Consider the following 26,001-nt stretch of genomic DNA (forward strand, 5'->3'; position numbering starts at 1 on the left):
ATCATCTTTATGTTTATGTTTATACGTAATTGCATTGCTTATTTAAGCAACCTTTACTCTTTAATGAAAAAATATTTGAGATTAGAGAAAATCCTAAATTTAACAGATCAGACTGTTAGGATAATTATATGGGGTTCATATAAGAGGTACAACCTAGTTATGTTGTGGGCCAACATATGAACGGTTTAGATCATCTTTTGAAGTGGCCCCATACCAAATAAAATCTCTATAAAGGGTGCCATATTTTATGTTTTGATAAATGCACAAATTCAGCTTGTCTTTTCTATTTTAATTAGCTTCTAATGTGCTTTTCGTGAACTCTATTAACCATTGACAGGTGTTTTCATAATAAAAAACAAAATGAGTTAGTGCAATTATCAAAATATAAAGTGCCAAGTAAAAGAAAAGATAAGCTCGTCTAATTATCAAAACATGATAGTGGGAATATTAGTAACCATAAAATAGTTATATATCCAAGGGAGGGCCTTTGATGAATAAATGATGGTAGCCCTAAAGTAATAGTGGGCTTGTAAAGAGTGTAGTGATAAATACATGCACTAGAGTGGGGTGGTCCAGGAAAGCAATGGGCACTTTCCGAACACTCCAATGGAAGACCCCTTTGAAATGGATCATATACTTTCCAAAGGGGATCTTATTGAGAAGATAACAAAAATGGCCCGTGACCATGATATAGGTGGATCCAATCCAATCCAAAGTAGATCAATTGACACCCCTACACACAGCCATAGGAACCGAAAATTACCTTTTACGATTGAGCATTTAAGTGGCTCCACCAAGAAAAGATAAACCATTGATTATCTTTTGTATGGGATGTGCTTTGAGCATAGAAGTAAGATCAATTCGGTCCTCCTAATTTTCTACATGATCAACGGTCTCGATTGCCCGATGTGGGACCATAAAAATATCATCAGCATTGACGATATTGACAATAACCCATACCTGTCAAGTCGTTCTCTCATACATGACTTTCATGTGTCACTCTAAAGAACTGTTCCAAGGGACACGTTTTTTCATGTGGCCCACATTTACGTATTCTTGTCGTTCTTCTTCCATTCCAAATTCAAGGGCGGAGATATTTTCACGCTTCACGTCAAATCACGTTATAAGGGGAGAGTGCGCGTAATGCTAGGGAGTGAAAATATCATCTCCCTATATTTAAATATTGCACGTATAAGATTCATTATTCGGGAAGTGATATCACCACCACCGTAATTTGATGATGGCACTCCTCACATTATTTAAACGTACGATATGGCCCGCACCATAGGATGATCCAAACCGTCTCTTAGAAGGGCCACAGCCTGAATAAGTTGTGCCTCAAATATTGTTTCCATAGGTTGATCCTAACCCTCCGATCTATACAGGGTTAGGATCAACCCTCTAATATTCAGTCCCTCTATCGATCGGAGGGTTAAGATCAACCTATGGAAACTATTTTTGGGGCACAACCTATTTAGGATGTGGCCCATCTAATGGACGGTTTGGATCATTCTATGGTGCGAGCCATACCCTACTTTTTAATAAAGTGAGGACTACGATCATCAAAATACGGTAGTGGTGATATCATTTCCCTTTTTCTTATTTACATTTTTCATGAAAACCGGCCATACAATTGTAGCAGTACCTTCTCGTTTCTTCTAGCAAACCTTCTAGAAGAATAAGAATTAGCTAGTTAAAAACGGTTCGGATAAGGGAGCTTCCAAGAAAGATGGAAAAACTTGAGGACCATGTGACCCACAACCCATGGGAATGACTAAGGCAGGAGAGCTCACACAATAAATAGGGTAGGCTAGGCTAGCCTTTTGGGTCCTATGGTGAACCCACACAGTGTATCCCGCTCAGGCACCACATGAAAATGTCCACTCTCCAACTTAAGAAGTAACCTTTCCACACCATGCCACGTACATATATAATATCCACCATGTGTGGACCGAATTCCTATGACCCTCCCCCCCTCCCCCCTCTCTCTATCTGAGGTTGATCTGAACCGTTTATTTACTTTGAGCTTATCTTCTCTCCAAAGGGCGTAGCATACCCCTTCTCATTCAAATTAATACCCTACTATTAAAAATGGCCACTGATATTCCAATTACCATGTTTTGATAATAGGGCAAACTCAATTTGGATTCCATTGTTTAATTGGTTGCTGAGAGAGCTGTTTGGGAATTGTAAACAACCTTTGACAGCTAGTCGAGTTAAAAAAAAAGGCAATTGATATAGGCACTACCAGGTTTTGATAATTGCATCAACTGATCTTGTCTTCTATTCTTAAACCGTCAAAGATTATTACAGGGGCCATTGGGTACATGGATTTTATAATCCAGGATTCTAAAACCCCTAAATATTACAAGCTAAAACCTGGATTTTACAATCCTGAAAATGTACAATCTAGGTTACATGTGGGACCGAAATCATCTGGGCTGTCTTGTGATGTTTTACTAGATCAAATGCCTTCTTACGCCCCTTGTAGCTAGGGGTGTGATGCAGGTGCATCTATGCCGTTCAAAGGCTGAAAACTCTCAAGCAAGCCATGATCGGATCATTTCGGACTATCAGATCATGGAACAGACGGATCAACCCAATAACCTTCATCCCATAGAAATCTTTTTTTCTTGTTTCATACCGACTAATCCCATCAATCTTGGTTCTTGATTTATTTTTTTAAAACCCACCTTGAAACCCATCACCTAACTTCTAGTGGTACTTTTTGGCACTACAATTTTACCCCTTTATATTTTTTTAAAAAGGCATTTGCTAGCGTCCACACAAAAGGCATTTCACAGATGTTCAGTTGCATGAGACCAGCCCACACACACTCACTTTTCAGCAGATTTTTTCTTTATTCACGAGGTGGTTGGTCTCTCATTCAACGGAGCATCTGCAAAATGCCTTTTGGGGTGTACGGTAGCAAACCCCTTTAGAATACACAAATAATTGTTTTCGTTATCATTTAAGAGATGGAAAAACTTAGAGGACCGACCAGATGGCACAAAAAAGCTTGGAAATGGCCAGAGCCAAACACAATTAAAGGGTTAGGTCCCACATGATAATATCCCCTAGGAAGTAAGCTTTTCACACTGTATCACATGTGAGTCATAATATCAACTATTGAAAAGTTATAATATCCGACCAAATTCCTAACTGTAACTTTAAATGAAGGAATTTTACACTCCGTTTCTTTTTTACATGTAAAACAAAATTTATACCCATTCATTTCTAACTTGAAAAATGGGCAGAAAATTTGTTTTACACCCATTTTACGGAATTTTTAGGTCACTTGGTGGGTGGGGGTTAAAACATTCATTCACCCACTACCCAGAACTGAAGATTGTTTCAGTAAGTATGTGATCTTAAAGTCAAGAGGCTCAGTCCCGAGAAGGCGTAAAACAAACTTTGCACCCATTTTACACTGAAATGGGATGATCGGTGCACCGAAGGCATTCCTTGGCCATAGTATGGACTAGATCGATGATTTGAATTCCCAGATTGTTGATCTAAGGGTCTCGGACAGCCCGACTGAGGATCTCACACTCTTACCCATGATCTGCGCGATCTAGAGGGATACACCTGCATCAGGCAATGACACTACAGGCAACCAGATGATGGTCGATAGGATTAATGGAAGCACAACCTATTTACGTTGTGGCCCATCACATGGACGGTTAGGAACATCCTATAGTATGGTCCGTACAGTACTTTTTGAAAAATACGGGACTATAAGGGCGTACACCATATAAAATCTCTTGAATATTACCTTTTTCTATGATTATGAGTGTGATTTACTAACTAGAGGAATGCTAACTGGGGTTGGGTCTGTAGCTCAATGGTTTAGGCTTTGTTTCTCAACATTGAGGTCACAGGGTCGATCCCAGCTTACCTACCATAGAAATAGAAAAAGCGTAAACGAGGGTTGATGGATCAAGGGTCTAATTTTGTTTAATTTTGGGTAGAGTGTGAGGAAGTTTGAGTTGATAATTTAAATTATGTACGACCTTTTATGCTTTAGGTATTGCTATGGATGGTTCTGATTATGCACTGCCTAGCCTTGTATACTTGTAGAGGTTACTTTGCAGGTACGCAATGCGGTCATGATTGAGGGCGTGACAAAGAGAGACCCTCTTATGCATGAAATAGGTCTTTTTCTCAAATAAATAAGGGCGTTTTCCGGTGGGCCCAAAGTTTTGCCCATTTGGACCCACTTTTATTTTTCCCAAAAAAAGAGGATGGTTGTGTGAATCAAAACTCGTGTTTAATAAGCGGTAGTTGTCGGGTCAATATCCATCTTTTTTTTTTTTGATGGGCAAGTTAGGGTTAGGTTGTCAAAAATCCATGAAGAAACAGAAATGGAGGAATCGGGTTGTATCTATTGACAAAAATGGGTTGCGAAGGACGAATGCTTCATGAATGCAAGAACATGGGGACGAAATTCAATGTCAAAGCCATATGAGGCCAAATCACTTCTTAGCTGATTTCTGACCAAATTCATGGCCACAAATCCATGAATGTATCTCCTCTATTTATTCAGGAAAATTACATTTAGATTGGCAAGGGTGAACCGCATATGGACTTTCAATATATGATTCCTCTTTCCTCTTCATCGCCCTTTGTGTCCTTTTTTCCTTCTGCAACTCTCGAACTTTCTCGAAGCAATCCTCATTACGTGTTTGAATTTGACTCACACCCACTTGCCAAGACCTTTTTCTGCATGGGAGATGGTATCCAAACTCCCTTATTTTGATAGTGGCACTCCTATCTTTATGCCTAAAGAGTAAAGACTTTCCTCATGTGACCCCATAAGAAATGGATGCTGTTAATCCTTGTCTTCGTAATCGTGCTTCTGGGCCCATCTTGTTGTTTACAATTAGGAGGAAGTCGTAAGGCCAAGGGATACTTTAGTGTCAAACTAGTTAAGTGGAGTGGTGAAAGTTGTGAAACAACCGGTTAACTACAAAAGCTTAAGCTATTGGAGAAAAATGCTGATAAATCTTTTATACTTCAACACTCCCCCTCACGTGTGGCCCCTCTTTTTAGGGTTGGCTTACACGTGGCACACGTGGCCCCTCTTTTGGGTTTAGCCATTGCATGTAGATTTTTGCTATCAAGGATCGAGGTTTGAACTCAGGACCTTTGGCTCTATACCATGTTAAACATCCAGTTGTTAGTGTTCAATCGAATAGGAACACCGACAATGAATCTTGGCGATCCAACATTGAGAAAATTACAATTAACAAAATGGAATGAATTGAAATGTGTGGTACCCTGATCCCGCGAGAGGGGTGTGGGGCGCGAGCCGCCGCTCTCTCTCTCTTGGTCTCTCGTATCCACGCGATTGGCGTGTGCATTTTAATATTGATTTGAATTCGTCTTTTATGTGAACTTGGGATCACTAAGGCAATCCGAATTCCACACGAAAGAGACTGACAGAGTCGCCACCTAGATGTGGGATCTAGGACCCGTAATTAACCAGAAATCTAGACTCGCTACCTGGTTACGAGAATGGAAGGTATGGGGAGTTATCCACCACATGCACCATTCTTGCCCGATAATCGGTCTTCGATTCCAAAAGCTAACTCTTTTAAATTTATTTTAAATGGCTCATTCAACTCTATGTTAATGTGCGAACTAAGTGACATGCATCCTATGATCTAATTTCAATGTGAATCCTAAATGTGTATCTTGATTTATTAATTTGTCTGGATTCAATCTAAGTGAAAGTTCTCCTAAAATTCTAATTTCATGGAAAGTCCTAAGTGATTTGATTAAGCATTTACAAGAAAATTAATATACAAAACACCACAATTTGTTTGTGGTGCCGACTCGCGGGTGGTATGCCGTCAGACATCCAAGCTGCCTACGTACCCAAGCCTCACTGGGATCAGAGTCGACGTAGTTCGGTGCACCTAAGCTAAGTTACATATGCCTAACTCAACTAAGACACCGACCTAGACGGGATTGACTGTTTCAACAGTTTTAGGAGAAGTTATTTAATTCAAGTTGAAGATTTTATTATCTTAGGATTTCATCTAAGATGCTATATGATTCTCATCTAAATGCAAATGGTCCCTTAGACTAATGCAGGTTTGCCTTACATCCTAGTTTACTAGGCTTGTCCTAGGGAAAGATTGGGTGACTAGTGTAACTAGACCTATGGCACGGTTGCTATACATAGCAAGCGTCCGTGATGAGGCCGGACTCCTGACTCTAGGACTCCCTAAAACCTAAGACTCCCTAAAACTTAGGACACGACACGACACGACACCAGTGTTCCTAAATTGGGCTCTAAGGGTTCCTAAAGGAATTTTGAATCCACCGGCTCTTGGGAATCTCGAATTCTTTTGGGTTTGTGGAAACTTTTAGAGTTTTCTTGAAGCTTTTATTATCTGAAGGTATTTAGTGTGTTTGGTAGCTTTTAAAGTTGTTTATTTAGAAGGTTTTAGTTTCATTTGAAATTTTTAGTGGTCTTTTGGTTAATGGCTTTTAACGGATTTTTATCAGTGGATTTTAAATGGGTGAATTTTAGTTTTGTTAATTTTAGGTTGGATGTACTTTAGATTAATGTCTTTCGATTTTGGTTTGGAAAATGACGTTAACACAACCAAGTTTTGACAATTGCACAAATTCGACAAACCATTGACCATTAAAAGATCTGACAAATGCAGCCCACTAAAACTGTCGTAACTCTTTAACCGCTTGGCCAAATTCAACGTACAAACATGCGTTGGAAAGATCTTTTATAGGGCTACAACTTTGTAGTTCTCCATTGTTTGTAAATCTGTGATTTAGAGGTTCGAATTTGTGTTGCAAACAAAAGGACAGCAACATTAAACTGGAAATGCCTAAAGGTGTGCCGCAACCATTTTGGACTTAACTTTTTAACCGCTCGCTGTCTGATCTAGCACGAATACTCGTTGGAAACGGCACGAAAATATCTACGACTTTGTAGTTAACCATTTCCCACGATTCTGTTGTTTAGAGGTCGAAAAATCTGTTTAAAGTCTAACAGCTAGCACTATGACGGGAATGATATTGGCACCCCCATGTTTTCTTTTGATAGTTCTTATTTTTTTAGTGATTAAAAGACGGTGAATATGAAAAATGGCTTGAATGGGCCTGAGATTAGATTCAAATGGGATGTTTGAAAAAGGGGTTGTTTTTATCTACTTGGCAAGGTGGGGTATGGATATTGGGTTCTTGAGATTGAGTGGGGGCTGTTGTTATCAAATTGGAGTGGGGGCTGTTGTTATCAATTGAAAGATGGAGGTTTTGTAAGCCAAATTAAATGGGTTTTGATAATTCATGTAAAATTCAAGTTTTCTTTCTTGTAAATGTTCAAAATTTTTAATGAATTGTTTTCCCAAAAGAAATCTAAATTCCCTAACAAGCCAATGATTTCAACATCCCATTGCAAATAGGTTCTAATGACCCTGACACATTAATTATATTTAGCATAAGTGAGAACATGACCAAGGCCAAACTAGTACAAAATTAAACATGACATCAACCAAAATATACGCAAAACAACACTCAATCCTACAAATATAGAAAAGAAAATAAAATTCCAAAAGACATACCTTTTTGTAGACGATATTCCATGCAAACTTATGGAGAAGAGGGATTTGGTCTAGAGAGAGGGCTTGAATTTTCTAAGAGAGGGGTTCTCTCCTCTTTTCTTTTTTTTTTTTTTTCTTTGGTGAGATGAGAGGGTATTTATAGGAGAATGGGATAGGAGGTTAGGTGAGGTTAGGTGAGGTTAGGTAAGGTTAGGTGAGGTTAGGTGATGTTAGGTGAGGTTAGGTGAGGTTAGGTGAGGTTTGGATGGTTATGATGGGAGGAGAGGTTAGGTGAGGTTAGGTGAGGTTTGAATGGTTAGGATGGGAGGAGAGGTTAGGTGAGGTTAGGTGAGGTTTGAATGGTTAGGATGAGAGGAGAGGTTAGGTGGTTTTGGATGGTTAGACCCAGGTCATGATCTGCCATTGATCTAACGATTTACGGAAATCGGGTCTCGGAATGGAATCAGGGTCCGGGCTATGGAGTGACCCTAGCTTATTTTGTCCCGATTGATGATCCGTAAAGTCAGATCAAGATATTAATGACCTAAAACATATAAATCAATGATAGAGGGGGTTCTCACATGGATTTAACACACTAATTTATTTGTTGATTAAAACAAAACAAAATGGGGTGTCTACAAAATGGGAAAGTGATATACTAGAAGCCATGGATATTTTTTTGTTGTCATCTCTTGAAATTGTTCAACTCCAGAATATCTCCTTGTTCCACAACAGACAGTGATGGGGACTGTTTTCCTCTTTCTCTTAGACGTGGCTTCATAGAGAATGGAAAAGATTAGTTGTGTACAGGCAGGGACTGGGGGTTTCTCTTATAGATGTTTGAGGGAAGGGATGCAACTCTTTATCACGCTGACCCTTCTCTCAAATGTCTCTTTGTTTGCACATGTTCCAAATATACCCTTTCACAATAAAAGGATACGTCTTAATCTTTAAAAACTTAACCAATTGAATTGATCTTGGGCGTTGATCTTGCTAAAGTCACATTGTGGACCCCGATCCGAGAGAGTCGGCCGTGGAGGACGTGTGCCCCCACGCGAGTCAGTCTCAGGATCATCCACGTGAATGGAGAGCTCTACCAAGGAACTCTCGAAAGAATAATGCCCCTCACAGCATGAGTGGCGATACAAAGGTGAGATACCTCTCGATTCGGGGACTAGCCCAGATTCGAGGCGTACCTTAAACAAAGAAGAGTCGCCATCCAAGGAAAAAGGCAAATGGGCCTTGGATCCCATACTATGCTCTGTTGCAACGGATAACCAGAGATATAAAATAAGGTTCGTGCCTGGTTACGAATTCGGAAGGTCTAAAGAGCACCTCATCCGTCCAAGTGCAAACACCTGGTCTCTTATGCCATTTACTTAATAATTTTGAAGAGCTTTGGGCGAAAATCATATGGAATGGGAATGAATATCTCCGAGAAGACGTCTATCTAATCATGCATGTCTCGGAGATGAAATCAAAGGCACACAAGATAAAATAAAAGAAACATGTGTCACCTAAGCATAGCTAGGTTATAAGTGACATTGCCTAATGGGTGTCTAAGTTCTGATGAACAAACACATGACATAAACACCGAAAAAGGAGAGTAGTGCCTCTTGACACGGTCTTCAAAATACTCTAAGAGTGGCTAAGCCATACCCTTGAAAAATAACACATCAGATCCAAGAGTGAGTCGAAAGCGAGTCGAGTCCTTAAAGCAATAAGAGTCTTCTTTTATTGAGTCCTTGGAAATCTGTTCCTCCTTCTTATTTGTGTTCCCTTTCCTTGCAAAGTCCAAACTGTCGGGTGCTGGAAGAATGGGAGCGTGTCCTCCAAAATGCAAAGAAAATTCAGAGTAACTCCTAGTTTCAAACTTACCAGAGACCTTAAGCCTCCAAAAGTGAGCAATGCGAAAGAAGGGATTCTCAGACCCAGCCATCATGGTGATTGTCCTACTCTCTCCATACAAAAAAAAAAACTGTGCAACCTCAAGCCTTCATGAAACGAAGCATCTTTTCTTCAACCATCATGGTCCTGCCTCCTTAAAACTCCTGTCATGGAAACACAATATACTAGGGGCATCTTTTATGACTTGTGTCATAAAAGATGTCAAGCACACAAAGGCAATCAGTGAACAATGTCCCCAGCAGAGTCGCCAGCCTGTGGACCCCGATCCGAGAGAGTCGGCCGTGGAGGACGTGTGCCCCCACGCGAGTCAGTCTCAGGATCATCCACGTGAATGGAGAGCTCTACCAAGGAACTCTCGAAAGAATAATGCCCCTCACAACATGAGTGGCGATACAAAGGTGAGATACCTCTCGATTCGGGGACTAGCCCAGATTCGAGGCGTACCTTAAACAAAGAAGAGTCGCCATCCAAGGAAAAAGGCAAATGGGCCTTGGATCCCATACTATGCTCTGTTGCAACGGATAACCAGAGATATAAAATAAGGTTCGTGCCTGGTTACGAATTCGGAAGGTCTAAAGAGCACCTCATCCGCCCAAGTGCAAACACCTGGTCTCTTATGCCATTTACTTAATAATTTTGAAGAGCTTTGGGCGAAAATCATATGGAATGGGAATGAATATCTCCGAGAAGACGTCTATCTAATCATGCATGTCTCGGAGATGAAATCAAAGGCACACAAGATAAAATAAAAGAAACATGTGTCACCTAAGCATAGCTAGGTTATAAGTGACATTGCCTAATGGGTGTCTAAGTTCTGATGAACAAACACATGCACGACACACCAAAAAAGTATAAGGTCTGCGCAATAAAGTAAGAAAACACTGCAAAACATAGAAAAATGACTCGATACTATACAACCCTAAGACTCTACTCTATACCTAGGCCCGAGTCTTTAGATGATCTGATGTTCATCCAAAGAAGCCTACGTATCCCCGCCTCCACGAGAATCAAGGCAACGTAGTTCTTCGCACCTATTCTAAGCTATGATGCCTAAGACATCTAGACCTCTATCCTAGACTCGATCTAAAGACCGGACTAGTTCTTAAAGCTTCTTGTGTGATTATTTAAATTCCAATGGATTATAGATTTTAGGACACCCTATATGCCTTAACTAAATGCAGGTTAGCCCTAAGCTAATGCAGGTAGTTCCTATAATCTATGTGTAGCTAGGCTGTACGCCCTAAGGGAAACAATGGGATCACTAGCGTATCCAAGACTTAATCATCAATCGGCGATATGAATCGCCAACTGACTGGACGGAGGCGCTCCTATAACTCTAGGACAAACTCCTAACTCTAACACAAACACAAACAAACCACACAACACATCAAAGACAAACTCAAAACTCTAAAATTCTCCATCTAGGACAAACTCCTAACTCTAGAGGAAGATCTTGTTGAAAACAAAGTTTTGAAGATTTTTGGTATTTTTTCTTAAAATGGATAAATGATTTATTTACAAAGGTTTGGCTGGACCTGAGATAAGAATCTCAAGCTGCACTACGTACCTCGTGGAAGAGGATCAAGCCAACGTAGTTCGAAAACGATTTTCCTAACTACTCCTAAATGACTCGAGATTTTTGAGATTTTTTGGATTTTCAGATGATTTTGTTGTTTTTAAGTGTTTTTGACTCAAGGGGGACAAATCCTATCATCATAAGGGGAAGACAGACTCCTGATATCCCGCAAAGGTTGGACAGCATCCTATGCTTTGCGAGGGAAAAGAACAGAAACACAGCTCTGCAAGGGTTGGACAGCATCCTATACCTCGCAGGAGCGGACAGAAAAAAACATGATACGATGAGAGGTTGGATAAAATCCTAACTCCTATGATGATAGAATTTGATTCCTGAACAAGAGGACTGACTCTCTAGACTAAGGACGGATTCCTATGCTAGTGGGCTATCAAACTAAGATAAAGCTCAACAAGTAACAAGGAAAAGAGACCTTGCGCATATTTAGCAAAGGTAAAAACATCCAGCCGGGCCGGACAGCTACCTAGCCCTAGGGTGCAACAAATGTGCAACCCAATACCCATAAGGTAATGGGTATGATGCCAAGCCGAGTAGGATGTTCTCCCAAAACCAAATGATGTACAAAGAGGAGGTTTAGCAAGAAAATGAGACTAGGTAAATCTCTTAGACACAGAGGTGGCATAGAGAAAATACTAACAAGGAAAAAGAGACCTTGCGCATATTTGGCAAAGGTAAAACACCCAGCCGGGCCGGACAGCTACCTAGCCCTAGGGTGCAACAAATGTGCAACCCAATACCCATAAGGTAAGGGGTATGTTGCCAAGCCGAGCAAGGTGTTCTCCCAAAACCAAACAACGCACAAAAAGGAGGGTTTAAGACCTATGAGACTAGAGGTATTCTTCTAGAGGTTAACTCAGGTTGATTCATTAATGAGACAATGCCTGTCTCCAAAGATTTGGATCTAAAAAGACTAGGCAAGTCTTTTGAGAAAATAGAATGCTATTTGGACTAAGCGAGTCCCCTAAGGATGGGCTTAGGCTAGCGCCTTCATCGCCCTACAAGAAAAGGGGATTCTAATATCTAAAAAGAATTAACAGCAATCTATAAGACTGTGTTAGTCTATCAAAGAGAGAAGAAAAGTCTACCAGATAATCACAAATTCCATTCTATTCTTATAAAAATAAATCAAGTACTAAACAAAGAAAAAATTTCAATAGAACAATACACGATCTATAACAATTATAAAATGATAACAACATTAATTAGTCCAGACCAGCCGCTGGATAGCCTAATAAAGTAAAAACAATATCAAACACTTCAAAACCAACCACAAACCCCAATACGGGGACTCCAATGAAATCAGATGATGCCAAAGTAATCATCTGATATCAAATACACATGATAATATTTCTAATCCCGCCTTGAGATCAGACAGTACTCATGTCGATGATATCGAATAGAGTAGTCATCTGATCTCCTTCTTCCTATTAACAATTCATTTAAATAATAAGGAATGGGTATAATAAAAAATGAAAGGAAATGAAATCTACGTGATCAATTATAAATGCTGCAAAGTGTAGGAAATAATGGACAGCAAATAGTAAGCAACAGTGAATATCAGCTAGGTGCTTATAAATTATTCTAATGGGTAGCAATTATACACAACGATGGACAACAAGTAGTAAGCAACAGTGAACAGCAGCTATATAAGACAACAAAAGGGCAGCAGCTATATATTTATGAAAACAAACAAAGGGGCAGCAACTATATATTTGCGAAAAACAACCAAGGGACAGCAGCTGTGCATAGTGAGATAATAGCATTGTGCTTTGTGAAACAGAATGAATGGGCAACATTCTATGGACAACAGCTATGCATAGTGAGACAGTAGCACTGTGCTTTTTAATTCATCCAAAATCCCAATTTCAAAGTGATGAAACTATAAACAACAGCCATACAAAATGAATAACAGATATCTGCGTTTTTTTTTAAATTGATCCAAGATCATAGTTTCAAAGTGATGAAACTATGAGCCTCAGCTGTGCATTTACAAATAAGATATGGGCTGTGCATTTACAAATAGATACGGGCTGTGCATTTACAAATGGATATGGACTGTGCATTTACAAATAGATATAGACTGTGCATTTACAAATGGATATGGACTGTGCATTTACAAATAGATATAGACTGTGCATTTACAAATGGATATGGACTGTGCATTTACAAATAGATATGGACTGTGCATTTACAAATAGATATAGACTGTGCATTTACAAATAGATACGGGCTGTGCATTTACAAATGGATATGGACTGTACATTTACAAATAGATATGGACTGTGCATTTACAAATAGATATGGACTGTGCATTTACAAATAGATATAGACTGTCCATATCAAATGGGATGAGGGCTGCTGTATCAATTGGGATGAAAGTTGCACATTTACAAATGAGGTGAAAGCTGATATAACCAAAAGCATATTAAAGCATATTTCTTATTATGCAATAGAAAAGAAACAAATTCATCCTCTAAGTCTTTTCATTGACCCACAATAATTAGAAAATAACAGAAGGCATATGGTCCAAGGTTGAAGCAAGTATTTTGCCAAACGAGATCACATTTTATACAAGTTTGTAACTGAGTTATTGTCATATTTACCATGATTGAAAACGAGGCTAACTTAGTATGAATACCAATAATTTGAAATAACATTATTATCAATTGTCAAAATGACAAGCACACACAATCGAACTAGAGGGAGAAAAAAAAATTTATTTCTGTATGCGCAGTAACATATTTCATACATTCATCTAGTTGTGACTCAATAACAGATGTCTGCCATATTAATATAAACAATAGCCATTAGATCATTACTATACACATTAGTTCCCTCTTCACTATAGGCATATTCTTTATTTTATAATTGTTTCTACTCCTCTGCGCTCCCTTACTATATTAAGGCATGAGCACAAGCACTTTCAAATTTTTTCCAGATATCAGGGAACTAAAGCCCTCTGATCAGATACAAGAAACTCAACACCATTCCAATCTTTTAAACCTCACGAAGCATACCATTCTATAGAACCTTAATTTTTTCCTATTTCTTAAGACCCAAATTTCCTCTCTGAATTTCATTTACTTCCATTTTCCAAGAAGATCAGACCCAAATTTAATAAAATTCAAGCTTTAAACCATTGCTATACTAAAGAAATCAGTTAAACTGAGTCTTATGAAATCCCATATGAGTTCACAATTTATCAGATAAGAAAATCTTAGAAATCAAACAGTAATTAGCATTCCATTAAAATAAAAAAAGAAATCACAAAATTCCAGACAAGAGCACGATCGTATTCTATCACATGATCATATCATCACAAAGAAATTATTACTAATCAAATAAAATTATAAAAGAAAAAATAAATACCTCTTTTGCTTCCTCCTTAGAAATATCACTGGTGCAAGATTGGGCTGAATCTAGAAATAAATCTATTTCTTCTCTTTTGATTAATTTTTCTGAATTTTGGATCTCTGGATCTTATGAAGCGTGCGAACATAGAGGTATTACAGAGCTCAAACTTGATATAAAAGATGATTTCAACGGACAGATTGATCGGAGAAGAGGGTAAAGAGACTAGAGTTTGGTAAAATGAAATCGAAAAGTAGCTAGGGAGTTAGGTCTATGATTTCTGAGATCAGATCTAAGACTTATGAAGAGAATACGAGATTTATAGTTACAGAAATAATAGATCTAGGATTTATTTACTCGAAAATAGAAGAAGATGAGAAAGATGAGCTAAGAATCAAGGGAAAAGATTTACACTTAGTTAATTGGATCTCCGGTGGAAACTTCTCGGAGCAGATGAGATCGATCGGAAAAAGAAAGAAGAAAAAAATGGGGGAAAAGAAAGGTTTTCTAAAATCCACAGAGGAATACAAGAATTTCTAAAAAAAAAAATGAAAAGGATATGCCTATGATCGATTATTCTTACTGGAGAATGCAAACTACCGGAAAATCTTACCGGAAAATGATTGGAATTTGGAAGAAAGTGATCGGAAAAAAAACAGATCTATTTTCTCTTTCTATATCTCTCGTTCTCTCTCTCTCTCCCTAAACGAAAAAAAAAATCCTTTAGAAATGAGAAAAACCCGGTATTTATAAGAGAAAACGAGTGCGGATATTGGCACCCAATTGATAAGCGCACAAATGCGCGACCCTAAATGGCTAATGCACCCCCACTTCCTGATAACCACACAAACTCCGCTTGTCTTTTGTGAATTTTTTTATCGGATTTTTTTGGAATTTTGCCGGGACATTTCTAGGGCTTTAAGGTTTCTAAAAATGTATTCATGGGCACTTAGGGTCTTTGGATGACTAGAATTTTCCTTCAAATACACGGATTTTGGGGTAAAATGAAAAACCTAGTGGGCCACCCCTTCATTTGCACTACACACACTATTTCGGTCCACTTACTAGGCAAACGAGCTCCGATCTCGATGAAATTTTGCAGGGGGTTAGAAGAGACCCTCATCCAGCCTAGGGCGAAGTTTGGGACCCTAATGCTGAGATTCAGATAGATTTGGCACGAGCCAGGAAGATTTAGGGCTTAGTCAAAATGGGGTGTCTACACACATCCATCATTATGATTAAATCCTAATATTCTCCCACTTGGCTAGCAAGATCTTTGAACCAAACATAAGGATCATAACTTGAAGTTAAGTAACAAACATAACATTCCGTTTAGCAAAAACCACTAATACTAAATCGTGTACCCATTGGGTCACCAACTCTACCTAATAGCCTACCCCACGGTTATATCATTAGTAATTTTTTTCCAACATGAATGTTAAAGCATACATGTATAAGATGTAAACACGGTGCAAAACAGTGATACAAACATTCTACCTCTTACTAACAAGTAACAATCCATTTACATAATGTCCACAAAATGTAGCGGCAGAAAATGATACTATATCAGAATCAGAAACTGAATATGTGATCACATTAGTGTATCTCAATACCTAATGCAGACTCCACTGTTATAGGCTATCAAAAATGTCAACCAACCTTATGCGGTATTTGCTCTCTGAAGAGCTTTGATGACAGGCCTTTAGTCAAAGGATCCGCCAACATAAATGTGATGCTTATGCATTCCATAGATACACATTGTTTCTGAACTCACTTCCTCACGACAATATGTCAATACATTGACCTATTACTTGATTTGTCGTTCTTGGAATTGTAAAACTGTAACGAAATTATCACAATACATTTTTAGTAACTTGTCGACTATCAACAAGATAAAACCCTGTGACAAAATTCCGCGACTGCAAGGCATAACACAAGGCCTTGACATACATAATAAACTTCGTATCCAAGGTGGAAGCAACCGAGTGTCCACTTGACATTCTTCCACGATTTAGGACTTTCTGCAAAGTGTTCTGAGAACCACAAATTATACTAAAGCAGAACCTCTTTATCTTCTTCTATAATAAACCGATCTTGGGACCTTGGAACTGATTGAATATATCACCATTAACTATAGGAACACTACAAATAGAATAATTTATCCATGTTCAATACTTCAAGGACTTTACCAATATAAGTTTTCTACAATCTCAGCAATCCTCGAGTCCCAACTAGGTGAACCTAAACTCTTATCATGTAGGATGCTTCACCTAGTTACCTTTGTAGGAAAATGTCAAAACATGGTCAAAGTACTACTGGTAAGTAGTATATCATCAACACATAACACAAGGAAGATAATATTACTCCTAATGACCTTGAGATATATCCAGTATTCTGTGACAATTCCTTAAAAACCAACACAGAGAGTACTAGATGAAACTTTGTGTACAATTATCGAGAAGCCTGCTCTAAACTTTAAGCAGACCCCTCAAGTCCAAAGACTATATGCCTATTTCCTTAGCCTTAGAACCTTCAGGCTATAAGTAACCTCAAACGGGTCACTTTTTAAGATAGTCACTTTTATATTCATTTATTGTAACTCTAGATCACAACGAGTCACAAACTTCATGACCATTCCAAAAGAATCTTTCTTAAAATATGAGAGAAAGTATTCTTATTGTTTCTTTCTAAGTGAAGCCTTTTGCAATCAATTTTTCTTTATACCTCTCAATTCCACCTATGAAGCTCTCCTAGTCGTAAAGACCCATATACAGCCAAATGGCTTGACTCCTAAGTCTTCAACACAGTTTCATTGAGAGAAACTCTTCTTTCATGGCTTCGAGCCATTGAGAATTGATTACTCATTAGGGCTTGACTGAAAGAAATTAAATTATTTTGTCATTTCTCACCCACTCAGAAAGACCATATAGTCATCAGTAAAGGTTGACGTTCTCACTTAATGTGACCATACCAAAGATTGTTCTGTAGTTGTCACCACAAAAACATCTATAATGTGGGTTATTAACCGATATTTGCCTTCTGGTGCACCAACGAGCATTGATACCACATTATCTTGGATCACCAGTACTATTACTATGATATGGTTCTCCTCAAAGGTGATTTTACCAAAGGCACTATACTCCCACTGAGGTCACCATCCTTTAGAAATCTTAGCACGTTTAATCTTGACAATACAGGTACTATGGGTCAAACAATAGAACCTAAAACCGTTAAATATTTTAACATAACCTATGAAATTGCAACTTGTGGTCATAAAGCTTAATCCCTTTATTCGCGGGTTATAAACTTTTGCCTCATATAAACAACCCAAAATTACATGTTTCCCAATTTCAGCTTCCTTATGACCCATAAATCTTAAGAGGTCTTAGGCACAACTTTACTTGGATCACAATATACACGGGTGTTTTAAAGCTTTAACCTACAGTCTTAGGCAACAGAGTTGTATAATTGATCCTTATTGTTTTGATCTTTTAAGCCAAGTTAATTCTCAACTCTTACCTTATAGAGCATAAACATGCAGGGCTTTCTAACTCTGATTAGAGAGACATAATTATAGCTAGAAAATTTAACAAAATGGGTAACACCTTCCGCCACCAACCGTCACAGTTAAAAAATCCAAGATGCCATTGTAAATGACCTTTAGTGGACTGATACGCAAGGTGACACCCTAAACCGATTAATCTTTATATATTTTCCTTCAATGTACCCCGTACCATTACTAGAATCAGTAAAATCACGCGAATCTAGAATTTTTCTTTTACCAATCTATACTCAGATATGTGGTTCAAAAACTTAAGCTGCTGATTGGATGAATTCTTGTCCACACGATTTCGTTTATTTCTAACATTACTGATTATCACATTCTGATGCTAGGTGGCCAAGTCTAACCTTGAGAGGAGTGCAATCCAAGTCCATAAGGATTTCTCTGAAGTGAACCGACATAACTAAATGGGAAGTGAAGAACTAGAGAGAATCCGTTGTACTTTCACATCCTGATTCATAACTAAAGGAATCAGGTTTTCTATAATAAAATTTCTAGTCCATATGAAACCAGTATTTAAAAATCAATGGAAAGGAACAATGGATTCAACATCTACATTTATTCTATTCCCCGCTGTAATGGTCCGCTCTCCTTTTGTAAGCCCTTGACTTACAATAAAGCCTCATATAGAATTTAAAATGTGAATAGAAATACCTTAATTTATCCACCAACATTTATAGAAGTACCTATAATAATATACAAAGATAGGGATTTTACCTTATCTATATAACCATAACGAACATAGGGTATCTATACTTTAATTGTCATCTGTCAGACACTACATTGGGTGACACTTGATACCAAGTTCAATATCCCTAAATTGACCCAATCGAGCCAATACATTAACAAGATAATAAATGTTGCCTTTGCCAAGAATCCTTTTGATCATTTTACTTAATGTTGCCATTTAGAATAACCAAGAGGGGTAAAGTGAGCACATCTAAGGTTCTGAATCCAAAGCGCTTTCAGAATGTGCTCACAACTACTACTTTTGGTCAGTATACTTTAAGGTTATCAAAACGCATCATAAGGGTACTTGCAAGTGCTTCTAATTACCATAAAAATGTTCTTTACTTACACTTATTAGCTTCTTTGTATTTCTGAGCGTGTAAAACATCTCATATTGCAACAAAAGAAGCTCCTTCATGATCACTAGACTGATACTGACATTATACTTCCATTATTCATAAGCATCTTACAGATGAGAGTTTAGTGGGCTTGTAGTATAATGCACAGTCTAAATTCATGCAATCTAGAACTATGCGGATATATTCTATCACTTGCTCAGGTTCTGACCCACTAAAGTACTCAACATTATCGGCATCTAGAAAAGACACTAAGATACCAACAGCTTTAATGCCACAGACACATACTTGGAGTTCCAAACATGCTCACTTCTTATAACACCTATTCAGTCCACAAATGGAGTTTATTTAACTTAATCCACGATTTCAACCAATCAAATTCAAAAGAATGACTAAAATGTATAGAATCACGGTTATACACAAGTGTGCTTCTAATTGGATATCAGTCATGCCACCGTGGGCTGTCCGTTGGGCTATGCCACAATACACAAACGATTTTCAATTTAGGCAATCACAATACTGCGATTTTGGCGAGACACCAGGCGTGTCACCGTGGGCCGTCCATTGGTCCGTGCCACGGCACACAATTGGATGTCCCATGAGACCGACTAGGGCCAAATAACCTAGTACTAGGGGCACACATCAGCGTTGGGTAGAAAGACAACCCCAAACCGAGTTACCCAAGCCTAGCCTCCTCACACCGCCTATTTGTGCAAAACAACAGTCATCCGTTGGGCTGAGTGTTGCTCTTGGACAAATAGTAGCAATTAAAAGTGGTTTATAGTCCATAAATGTGTCATTGATGCGACATATTTCTCAAAATTAACCACTTATCCTTAAGCGATTCCATTTCCCAGGTGGAATCGTTGTTCTTTGTTCATTCTTAAACAAATACTGTCTTTTCAACTAGAAATGATGAACATCATAAATGAACATGTGTATATTAACCAATTTCAGGTGCCATGATAGACCAAAGATCATTGCCTTAGAGGTTTTCAAAATATACACAAATCAACTTTATTATAATTACTTTTATTGGAGTAACTAGTTTCAATCAAATCAACCAGGCCAGCAAGATAAACCAATATATTCTATAAGACTCTAGCCACTCACAAATTTGTTCAAACAATCACTGATTATTATTGCCCCATTAGCAAGACCCGAGTCCTCAAGCCTATTGTAATGGCATGTGATTCAATCTTCTAGAGTTTTCCAACTCACGATGGAAACCAGCAAGGGTTTTCGACAGGAGGTTTCTCTTATAGATGTTTGAGGGAAGGGATGCAACTCCTCATCATGCTGACCCTTAACTCAAACGTCTCTTTGTTGACACCTGTTCTAAATATACCCTTTCACAATAAAGGGATACATCTTATTCTTTAAACACTTAACCAATTGAATTGATCTTAGCTAAAGCCACATCTACCGTTAGGATTAAATCTGAACACCAGTTGCTCCATAAGCTTAAGCTGTTGGAGAAAGGTGTTATTAAACCTTTTATGCTTTGACAAAAGTGAAGTGGGACTGTGGTGTGAGGCCGTTTGGTTGTCTAATGAAATGTGGGAGATTATTTTAAGATCATCCCTCGTCCGTATCTCTTCTGTTCACAGAGGGCTTCCACGATGCACCTACTTCCCCTCTTCAATAGTTGATTCCACCATCAACGATTGAAACAGCGAATCACAAGGGTGGGGCAATTGCACTACTTCCTTTTTTTATTTATTCATATTATTATTCATTTTTTATGATTTATTTGGCCTTATTTACTTGATCCAGGCTTTAATCATTAACCATTTGCTTCACATTTTATTTAAAGGAAAGAGACACCCATAGGATACCCCTTTTATTGCTTCATTTGAAAGCATGGAATAGCCGAGAAGACTGATGTGTGGGTAGTAGAAAATTGATATGAATGTCTATTAGACAAAGTAAATGGATGTGAAAATTAAAAGAAATTAGAAGGCTCTGGGGAAACAACATACAGTGTCATCTGGTGAATTGTAATCTTCATGTTGATATGACAAGTGGTAAGACCACCAAAAGTGCTGGCTCGATGTGCTTAACTTGTCTTTCCAATACCATGACTCTAATGAAAAGATAGTATCAAAGTTAAACAGGTATGGAGCAAAAGAATTTTGATTGTAAAATGTGAAATTAGAAAGCCAACGATGAAAAAGTCAGCAATTGCATACGTTCAATAAGGAGTTGAAGTGAAGAGGGAAGACCCGAGCCAGCAATTGCTTTTCCCTAAGAAAATTATGAGAAAAGCGAGTCTAATTGCATAATCAGGGTGGAAAGTGTTTTGATGGGGTAGGTTGCACTATCACTACCCGAGCCCATCGAATATGAATACTCCATTTGTAAATTGCCAAACTAGAATATTTTTACAAAATAAGCGAAGTATAAGACTTCTTTTGCAAAACCCCTAGTAACAAAGAAATAATGACGAGGGAAGACCTTAGAATTACCACTCTCATTAATGAGGATAGAGTGATGGGAGGTAATTATAAGAAATTTAGGAGACATATTGGTAGGATGTAGCTGTGTCTATATCAACTGGGGACAAGAAATTTTGGCAACCAAAGTGAGGATATAATTTCCCAAAGATTGAGAGATGCATAATACAAAAGGGAGATGTTATAAGCACTACTGTATTTGATGAGGGCACTCCTCACTTCATTAAAAGTACATTATGGCCCGCACCATAGGATGATCCAAACCCTCCGATCTATTGAGGATTAGGATCAACCCTCTAACATTCAGATCGGAGGTTAGGATCAACCTACGGAAATGAGTTTTGGGGCACAACCTATTTAGGCTGTGGCCCATCTAATGAACTGTTTGGATCATCCTATGGTGCGGGCCCAACCGTACTTTTAATAAAGTGAGGAGTGCCCTCATCAAAACACAGTAGTGCTGATAACTTTTCCCAATAAAAATCATGTGTTCAATAAGATGGTAGCTCTCCTATCAAACTCAAAAAAAGGAGGATGGTGTGTTAATCAAAACTCGTGTTTAATAAGCGGTAGTTGTCCTGTCAAAATCCATCTTTTTTCTCTTTTTTTTTTTTTTTTTTTATGGGCAAGTTGCCAAGTTGGGGTTAGGTTGTCAAAATCCATGAAGAAACAGAAATGGAGGAATTGGGTTGTATCTATTGACAAAAATGGGTTGCAAATGGCGAATGCTTCATGAATGCAGGAACATGGGGACGAAATTCAATGTCAAAGCCATATAAGGCCAAATCACTGCTTAGCTGATCTCCGACCAAATTCATGGCCTCAAATCTATGAATATATCTCCTCTATGCAGGAAAATGACACTTAGATTGGCAAGGGAGAACCGCGTATGGACTTTCAATATATGATTCCTCTTTCATCTTCATCGTCCTTTGTGTCCTTTTTTCCTTCTGCAACTCTCGAACTTTCTCTCCGTCGCCTCAAATCTATGAATATATCTCCTCTCTGCAGCAAAATGACACTTAGATTGGCAAGGGAGAACCGCGTATGGACTTTCAATATATAATTCCTCTTTCCTCTTCATCGTCCTTTGTGCCCTTTTTTCCTTATGCAACTCTCGAACTTTCTCGAAGCAATCCTCATTACGTGTTTGAATTTGACTCACACCCACTTGCCAAGACCTTTTTCTGCATGGGAGATGGTATCCAAACTCCCTTATCTTGATAGTGGCACTCCTATCTTTATGCCTAAAGAGTAAAGACTTTGCTCATGTGAACCCATAAGAAATGGATGCTGTTAATCCTTGTCTTCGTAATCGTGCTTCTGGGCCCATCTTGTTGTTTTCAGTGAGGAGGAAGTCGAAAAGCCAAGGGATACTTTAGTGTCAAACTAGTTAAGTGGAGTGGTGAAAGTTGTGAAACAACCGGTTACTCAAAAAGCTTAAGTTGTTGGAGAAAAGTGCTATTAAATCTTTTATACTTTAACACTCCCCCTCACGTGTGGCCCCTCTTTTCAGGGTTGGCTTACACGTAGCACATGTGGCCCCTCTTTTGGGTTTGGCCATTGCATGTAGATTTTTGCTATCAAGGAGGTTTGAACTCAGGACCTTTGGCTCTATATCATGTGAAACATCCAGTTATTAGTGTTCAATCGAATAGGAGCACCGACAATGAATCTTGGCGATCCAACATTGAGAAAATTACAGTTAACAAAATGGATTGAATTGAAATGTGAAAGAGACATACTAGAAGCCATGGATATTTTTTTGTTGTCATCTCTTGAAATTGTTCCACTCCAGCATATCTCCTTGTTCCCCAACAGACAGTGATGGGGACTGTTTTCCTCTTTCTCTTAGACGTGGTTTCACAGAGAATATAAAAGATTAGTTATGTACAGGCAGGGACCGGGGTTTTCTCTTATAGATGTTTGAGGGAAGGGATGCAACTCCTCATCACGCTGACCCTTCTCTCAAACGTCTCTTTGTTTACACCTGTTCCAAATATACCCTTTCATAATAAAATGATACGTCTAATTCTTTAAAAACTTAACCAATTGAATTGATCTTGGGCGTTGATCTTGCTAAAGCCACATCCATCGTTATGATTAAATCCTAACATTCTCCCACTTGGCTAGCAAGATCTTTGAACCAAACATAAGGATCATAACTTGAAGTTAAGTAACAAACATAACATTCCGTTTAGCAAAAACCACTAATACTAAATCGTGTACCCATTGGGTCACCAACTCTACCTAATAGCCTACCATACGGTTATATCATTAGTAATTTTTTTCCAACATGAATGTTAAAGCATACATGCATAAGATGTAAACACGGTGCAAAACAGTGATACAGACATTCTACCTCTTACTAACAAGTAACAATCCATTTACATAATGTCCACAAAATGTAGCGGTAGAAAATGATACTATATTAGAATCAGAAACTAAATATGTGATCACATCACTGTATCTCAATACCTAATGCAGACTCCCACTGTTATAGGCTATGAAAAATGTCAACCAACCTTATGCGCTATTTGCTTTCTGAAGAGCTTTGGTGACAAGCCTTTAGTCAAAGGATCCGCCAACATAAGTGCGGTGCTTATGCATTCCATAGATACACATTGTTTCTAAACTCACTTCCTCACGACAATATGTCAATACATTGACCTATTACTTGATTTGTCGTTCTTGAAATTGTAAAACCGCAGCGAAATTATCACAATACATTCTCAGTAACTTGTCGACTATCAACAAGATAAAATCCTGAGATAAAATTCCGTGACTACAAGGCATAACACAAGGCCTTGACATACAGAATAAACTCCGTACCCAAAGTGGAAGCAACTGAGTGTTCACTTGACATTCTTCCACGATTTAGGATTTTCTGCAAATTATACTAAAGCAGAACTCTAGGTGTTCTGATAACTACAAAAATCTGAATCGGATTAACCAATCATACTAGGGTTATCTGATCTACTGTATGTGAACATAACATAAAACCTTTAGTCCTTTACAGACAATGCATAACCTTTTGGCAAATTTCCAATTATCCATACATAGATAACATTGGTACTTTCTAATTTTGCCCATCATATAGGTTAAGCCCAAACAAGTGCAGATTTAAAACATTCAAGAGGACCCCAATTGCGGAACTAATAGGGAACTTCTTTATTTGCTTCTATAATAAATTGATCCTGGGACCTTGGAACTGATTGAATATATCACCCTTAACTATAGGAACACTACAAATGGAGTAATTTATCCATGTTCAATACTTCAGAGACTTTACCAATATAAGTTTTCTACAATCTCAGCAATTCTCGACTCCCAACTAAGTGAACCTAAACTCTTATCATGTAGGATGCTCCACCTAGTTACCTTTGTAGGAACATGTCAAAACGTGGTCAAAGTACTACTAGTAAGTAGTATATCATCAACACATAACATAAGGAAGGTAATATTACTCCCACTGACCTTAAGATATATCCGTTAGTCTGTGACAATTCCTTAAAAACTAACACAGAGAGTACTAGATGAAACTTTGTGTACAATTGTCGGGAAGCCTACTCTAAACTTTAAGCAGACCCCTCAAGTCCACATACTATATGCCTATTTCCTTAGCAAAAGTGTTATTAAACCTTTTATGCTTTAACAAAAGTGAAGCGAGAGTGTGGTGTGAGGCTCTTTGGTTGTCTATGAAAATGTGGGAGATTATTTTAAGAAGATCCCTCGTCCGTATCTCTTCTGTTCATAGAGGGCTTCCACGATGCACCTACTTCCCCTCTTCAATCGTTGATTCCATTATCAACGATTGAAACAGCGAATCACAAGGATGGGGCAAGCACTACTTCCTTTTTTCTTTTTTTTTTATTCATATTATTATTCATTTTCTATGATTTATTTGGCCTTATTTACTTGATCCAAGCTTTAATCATTAACCATTTGCTTCACATTTTATTTAAAGGAAAGAGACACCCATAGGATACCCCTTTTGGTTGCCTCATTTGAAAACATGGAATAGCCGAGAAGATCGATGTTTGGGTAGTAGAAAATTGATATGAATGTGTATTAGACAAAGTAAATGGATGTGAAAATTAAAAGAAATTAGAAGGCTTTGGGGGAAACAACATACAATGTCATCGGGTGAATTGTAATCTTCAGGTTGATTTGACAATACGACGACGCTAATGAAAAGATAATATCAAAGTTAAAAAGGTATGGAGCAAATGAATTTTGACTGTAAAGTTTGAAATTAGAAAGCCAACGATGAAAAAGTCAGCAATTGCAGATGTTCAATAAGGGAGAATTTATATGATGGGTGGCCGTGAAAACACGTGAAGTCTAAAAAAAGTAGGTACGGCCCACTTTTTTTGATGATCCAAACCGTTCGGGCACAACCTATTTACAAATTGCCCAAACAGTTGACCGGTTTGGATCATAAAAAAAAGTGGGCCGTACCTACTTTTTTAGA

This window comes from Tasmannia lanceolata, unplaced genomic scaffold (genome assembly GCF_043159265.1).
Source record: "Tasmannia lanceolata isolate RefF3 unplaced genomic scaffold, GAP_Taslan_0.1 ptg000002l, whole genome shotgun sequence".
In the NCBI taxonomy this organism is placed as follows: domain Eukaryota; kingdom Viridiplantae; phylum Streptophyta; class Magnoliopsida; order Canellales; family Winteraceae; genus Tasmannia; species Tasmannia lanceolata.